At 46.3% G+C, this 7,126-nt stretch overlaps 1 protein-coding gene across 4 annotated transcripts in view; it reads left to right on the top strand.

The window, feature by feature from the left end:
• ATP9B (ATPase phospholipid transporting 9B) overlaps positions 1–7,126 on the top strand; it is a 434,681-nt gene that overhangs the window by 318,659 nt on the left and 108,896 nt on the right. The window lies entirely within an intron of this gene.

Genomic DNA, 7,126 nt, shown 5'->3' with positions numbered 1-7,126 from the left:
TTTAAAAACATTCTCTAGTATGCCTTAGACCAGGCCTGGCCAACCTGTGGCTCTCCAGCTGTTGTGAAACTACAAGTCCCAGCATGCCTTGCCAGAGTTTTAGCTTTCCCTAATAGCAAAATTGTGGCAAGGCATGCTGGGACTTGTAGTTTCACAACACCTGGAGAGCCACAGGTTGGCCAGGCCTGCTTTAGACAATAATATGCTAGTTGCTTCTAATCAGGGCCCCAACTAGGGGGGCTAGGGGTGCATGTGCATTGGGTGACAGATTTGAGGGGGTGAAGGGGCCCGCAGTCAGACTGACTCATAATAGCACTGGCGTCACAGGATCGGCACACATAGGGAGTTCCTGCTTTGCCAAGGCGCGGTCGGGGTTTTGAAGTCCCCGGGGAAGACCACCATAGTGGCCAGTGAAGAGCCTCCCTGGCCACTTCGTGCCAGCCCTGCAGATCACATCACAGCCCAGCTCTGCCTGCTAATGCAAATAGTAAATTAAATCTTTGTGTGTGTGTATATATATATATATATATATGTGTGTGTGAATATGTATTAGTTTATATATATATATATATATATATATATATATATATATACAAAAACTATCGTTCAAAAGTTTGAGGTCACTTAGAAATTTCCTTATATTTGAAATAAAAGCATTTTTTTTTCAATGAAGATAACATTAAATTAATCAGAAATACACTGTATACATTGTTAACGTGGTAAATGACTATAACAGCTGCAAACGCTTGGTTTTTGAAGGAATAACTACATAGGTGTATAGAGGCCCATTTCCAGCAACCATCACTCCCATGTTCTAATGGTACATTATGTTTGCTAAGCGCGTTAGAAGACTAATGGATGATTAGAAAACCCTTTGAAAATGCTTGTGCAATTATAGAGAAGCTATATAACTGGCCTTCCTGTGAGCTAGTTGAGTATATGGAGCATCAGATTTGTGAGTTCGATTATACTCACCAAATGGCCAGAAAAAGAGAATTTTCATGTGAAACTCGACAGTCTATTCTTGTTCTTAGAAATGAAGGCTATTTCATGCGAGAAATTGCCAAGAAACTGAACATTTCCTACAACGGTGTGTACTACTCAGAGAACAGCACAAACAGGCTCTAACCAGAGTAGAAAGAGAAGTGGGAGGCCCGATGCACAACTGTGCAAGAAGACAAGTACATTAGAGTCTCTAGTTTGAGAAATTGATGCCTCACAAGTCCTCAACTCGCTTCATTAAATGGTACCCGCAAAACGCCAGTGTCAACGTCTACAATGAAGAGGCGACTCCGGGATGCTGGCCTTCTAGGCAGAGTGGCAAATAAAAAGCCATATCTGAGACTGGCCAAAAAAAGGAAAAGATTAATATAGGCAAAAGAACACAGACATTGGACAGAGGAAGATTGGAAAAAGTGTTATGGACAGACAAATCGAAGTTTGAGGTGTTTGGATCACAAAAAAGATGCTGGAAGAGTGCCTGACGCAATCTGTCAAGCATGGTGGAGGCAGTGGCGTAACTAGGGTATTTGGAGCCCAGGGCAAATTTGAAAATGGAGACCCCCCCACTATGTGTGCGCGCCGCTAAAAATGGGCGTGGTCATAAGGGGCGTGGCCACTAAAAATGGGGCGTGACAACATGACACTCAAATTCACAATTGTTCTTCTGTGTGATCCAAACACCTCAAACTTCGATTTGTCTTTCTTGTAACTGGGAACATTTCTTTCCATTTGCACCTTTCCATTTGCACCTTAATGCAGTGCCCCTTATACAGTCCCCCCTATGCAGTGCCCCTAGTAGTTGTCCTCCTTATGCAGGCCCCCAGTAGTACCCCTTATATAGTACCCCCAGTATACAATGCCCACAGTAGTGGTCCCTCTTATGCAGGCCCCCAGTAGTGCCTCTTATGCGGGCCCCCAGTAGTGATCCCCCATATGCAGCCCCCCAGTAGTGATCCCCCATATGCAGGTCCCTTTATACAGTGCCCCCAGTAGTAGTCCCTCCCCAGTAGTGGTACCCCCCAATACAGTGCCCCCCTTTGTATAGTGGCCGGCCCCAGTAGGAGTCCCCCTTGATGCAGTGCCCCCTGTAGTAGTCCCCAGTAGTGGTGCCCCCCAATGCAGTGCCCCCAGTAATATCCCTCCCAGTAGTGGTCCCCTCCAATGCAGTGCCCCCAGCAGTATCCCCCCCCGTAGTGGTCCCCCCAATGCAGTGCCCCCAGTAGTATCCCCCCTAGTAGTAGTCCCCAGTAGTGGTGGTCCCCCCCCAAAGCAGTGCCCCCAGTCTCCTCCTTAGTAATGGTCCCCCCCCTCCTGATACATATACACAGAAATTAAACAATAAATAAAATAAAAATTCTTACCTGAATCCATCCTCCCACCGTCGTCTTCCGCACGTCAGTCCTCCCGGGCTGGCGCGCTCTGCATTCTGGGAGAGACGTCATGACGTCTCTCCCATTACCCACTGCAAGAGCCGAAAGGGAGCCGGCTCTTGCAGTGGGCGCTGCAGCTGCAGCAGTCAATGAGCGTCTATCTGACGCTCATTGACTGCTGTCTAACACACATCGCAGCCAAGCGCTGGCGGTGATGTGTGTGCAGCAGCAGCCAATGAGAGTCTGTCTGAACTCGTTGGCTGCTGATTCACACACACATCGCTGCTGCTCGGCGGTGATGTGTGTGCAGAAGCAGCAGCAGCCGACTCTCATTGGCTGCTGGCTAACACACACATCGCCGCCAGTGCTGGCTGTGATGGGTGTATCAGCACAGCCTGAGCCCGCCCGCCTGCCACTCTCATCCTGGCGCTATCGGGCAAGCGCTCAGGGGGAGGGAAGGGGCTTAGCTGTGCAGCACAGGACCCACGCTGGGAAGCCTAGCGTCGGTCCTGTGTAAATATGTAGTGCTGACCGCACTCACTGCGGTCGGCACTACACTGGCTAACTAGGGCAGGCCGGTCCCACTGCACCCAGGGCACGTGCCCCGTTTGCCCTGCCCTAGTTACGCCACTGGGTGGAGGTAATGTGATGGTCTGGGGCTGCTTTGGTGCTTGTAAAGGGGGAAATTTGTACAAGGTAAAAAGGATTTTGAATAAGGAAGGCTATCACTCCATTTTGCAACGCCTTGCCATAACCTGTGGACAGCGCTTGATTGGAGCCAATTTCCACCTCCAACATGACAATGACCCAAAGCACACCTCCAAATTATGCAAGAACTATTTAGGGAAGAAGCAGGCAGCTGGTATTCTGTCTGTAATGGAGTGGCCAGCACAGTCACCAGAGCTCAACCCCATTGAGCTGTTGTGGGAGCAGCTTGACCGTAAGAAGTGCCCATCAAGCCAATCCAACTTGTGGGAGGTGCTTCAGGAAGCGTGGGGTGAAATTTGTTCAGATTACCTCAGCTAATTAACAGCTAGAATGCCAATGGTCTGTAATGCTGTAATTGCTGCAAAAGGAGCGTTCTTTGACGAAAGCAAAGTTTGAAGGACAAAATTATTATTTCAAATAAAAAGCATTATTTCTAAGCTTGCCAATGTCTTGACTATATGTTCTATTCATTTTGAAACTCATTTTATAAATAAAGGTCAGTTTTCATGTAAAACACAAAATTGTCTGGGTGACCCCAAACTTTTGAACGGTAGTGTGTGTGTATATATATATATATATATATATATATTACATACCTTCTGTCCCCATTTCAGCCGACAGTCTGATTTTTTGGACATTGTACCACTTACAGGCCACAGTCGCACATGTGCCCGTCATCCGCATTGTGACTGGGGCTGCCCGACAGCTCCCGGAGCTCTGGCCAAGCCCCCAGCATGACGAGAACAGAGACATGGGGCCTGTTTCAGCAAGGATCGCAATTGCAAAGCTGATGTAATGCACACAGGCAGCTTTGCTATTGTGATCCTTGTAGATATGGTTATGCAGCAGGAGGCATCACGCTACCTGTGCATTACTTATCCAAGCTGCGTTGTCCAACGCAGCATCAGATAAACTGCATAACATCAGAAGGCTAAGGTGACCCATGGGGTCACGCAGCAGCCGCCGCAGTTTATAGGAAGAGGCCTGGAAATCGCCATTTGCCAATGGAGATCCTGGTCTCTTCCCTACCCCCTAACGACTGCGACATACCTACGTTTCGGGTAACGGAGGCTGTCGCTGCCCCCTCTCTGCCTTCAACAGCAGCAGACTGTCAATCACTGACCATCTGCTGCCAGTCTATGAGCGGGCTCGCAGACCTGTTCTGCACATGCGCAGAACGGGTCATGCACCTGCACAGATTCCCGAACACTGATGAATAAGGCCCATGATGTGCAGGTCTACCCCCAAAATGTGCTCACGAGGGGGCGTGGCAACACATCAGAGACACGGGATAAGGGGGCGCTAAATTACTGCCTTGCACCTGGTGACAAAGCTTCTAGTTTCGGCCCTGTTATAATATCACACTATTTGGTTATTTGCTAACAGCAACTGGAACTGTCATTTATACATTGTGTCATTGAACCATTATATAATTGTTTTTTCTCATATCTGTACCCCATCGTGCTGAAATTAAATATGTTATCTGATATCCAGCAGACTATATGCTACAAGTGTGTTATAACATGGATATGATGTGGTGAGATATTTTCAAGGATTATACAGTTAGCATGACCGTGTGTCATGGGTTGCAATTTTCTGTGGTTTGGTTGTGTCTATTCAATATATGCAGGGGCTGTATCCCTTAGATCATATGCATAATTAAACCAACATTTTCACCTTGGCCTACTATTAATTATCTCCCTAATAGTTCATAATAATTAGTTGGTGGTCTTCCTATGATCAGTGGTTCTGAGAACCTCTGATTATGCGTTATGTGGTACTGTAATTGTGACCACCATCTGAACTAATTATTTTGGCAACTGTGCCTTTTAAACTTTGTGTGATGTAATGTTATTTGTTTGTCTCCCACGTTTGTAATTTTTTAATTGATATGTAATAAACGTTAAGTTTCATTATTGTTATTATTATTATAGGTAGAACTGAGGGCCTGATTCAGAGCCGCTCGCTCTGACAGAGCGCTCGCTCTGAATCAGGGCCGTGATGTCAGTGGGGCTGCCCCCAAACGGCAAGCGTTCTCTCAGGAACGCCTCCGTTTGGGCAGCCACCCCCGGCCCGCCCACCAAAGGGGGCGAGCGGTCACTCAACATCGACAGCTCGCCCCCTTTGGTGCGAGACCCGGAGCGACGGATTGCCCGTCGCTAGCCGGGTCTCGCACATGCGCACGATGGAGCCGGCTCCGTCGTGCGCATGCGCTGTGGGCCACCAGCGGCCCGGTTGCGAGCGCTTAGCGCTTGCGACCAGGTCTGAATCAGGCCCTGAGTGCCCCCACCAAAAGAGAGTACATTTTCTCTCTGGACTCTCATGGGTGTACCTCCACAAGTATGATATATCTGTATGTTGCTATATACATAAACTTCTTCTCATGTGTATTATTTCTACCTAAACCTACTGTATTGGTACCAGTGCTCGGGGTCTCCCATCTTCCCCCTTCCTGGGTTGTTGATCATCTTTGAACCATAAGCCCCATCAAGCATTGACCTGTCATAATTTGTCTTATTCTTTGTTCCTGTGTTGTTATAAAGCTATGTGTCAGATTTCCTACTGTAAAGTGTTATGGAATTTGCTGGTGCAATAGAAACAGAAAGTTAAAAACAATATGGACATTTTAAAGGGGGGTATCCACTAGGTGATTTTAGCAAGTGATTGCACGTTAACGACGTTGTTATCGTGCAATCGCTTGAAAATCGCACATGCATCGGGCATGTTTTGGTCGGAAGCAACCAGCGATGCGCGTACACGCTGGTCGCTTCCGACATCTATCATCGCCCATACATGCTGGTCAACATGATGATCCCATCAGGTTCAGCATGTGTGGGGATGATGGATGTGCCTGGACTAAACAAGTGAACGTTCAGCCTAGGCACATCACTAGATATACAAACAAGAGCACGATTGCAATGTTGTAATCGTGCTCTCATTTGTATATCTAGTAGTGGATACCCGCGTAAGGGTATGTAGTCAGCAATCCTTTATTTTACAACATTTTGAAAAGTTCCCCAGCCATTTTCAAGGGAAATTTATTATACCCGTATTTGCTATAAACAAAAAATAAAATCATGTATAAAAAGTTTTTTTCATTATTATTATTCTCTAGGAATGGCAACTAATTTAATTTTTAACAATTATACTGAAATTAACTTAAGGTTGGTTCGCAGCAGTCCCACGCTCTGACCATTCAACTAGTCCTCATTCATTGCTATGGAGAGTGTCTCTGAGTGACCTGTCATTCGCGACAGGACTCCCTGCAGAGCAGTAATGCCATTTTTTCGTGGTGTCCATGTCCTTTCTTTTGTTTAATATTTATTTTTTTCACAGGTGCCAGCGTGCCCTTGATGTCCAGGCATGCTGGCACTTGTGGTTCAATAAGTGCCATCATGTCCAGACAGCCTTGCTGGGACCTGTAGTCAACCTGTAAAAACAATGTTATTTAACACTTTCTTTGGAGTCGGTATGATATCCGGGCGGCTGAATACCTTACCCTAACCCTTGTCCTCTACGCCCCCTAACCCTCTGGTGCCTAACTCTAACCTCCTCGGGGTGTGCCTTATCCTAACCTTTTTAATTTATTCCAGTGCAGCAAGCAGAATATAACAAATAATGGGAATTTATTCATTCAGTTGGTCACTCTGTCTACCTAGCTTTATAGATAAGCTGTGGACCAGCTCATGCTCTGCATTCGTCTCTTGGATCCACAAATGATGCTTACACACAGTAGTTTGATATGTCTTTTGCCTGCTGCGTCAGTAAACATACACCTAATGGATCCCTTATTGGGACCTATGTGCATTATTTGAACAATTTTTCATGCATACTTTTGTAGGTTTTATGGGGAATAGCCTGTTATTGGCTAGCTCAAGGCACACAGAGTTTATTGCAGGTGTGCTCCAGTTACGAGATAACGATATACTTTCTCATGATAGATCACATATTATGATACCTGTGGATGTTCACGTTATAGGAAGAATAAACCCCATTTGTGGGGTTGTATTCTAAACTTATAAACCCCATCAAAGTGAAGTTTCAAA

The sequence above is a fragment of the Taudactylus pleione genome, unplaced genomic scaffold, assembly GCF_031769625.1.
Source record: "Taudactylus pleione unplaced genomic scaffold, aTauple2 ptg000179l, whole genome shotgun sequence".
Taxonomy (NCBI): domain Eukaryota; kingdom Metazoa; phylum Chordata; class Amphibia; order Anura; family Myobatrachidae; genus Taudactylus; species Taudactylus pleione.
The sequence above is the reverse complement of the archived record's forward strand: the minus strand, read 5'-3'. Positions and strand labels throughout refer to the sequence as shown.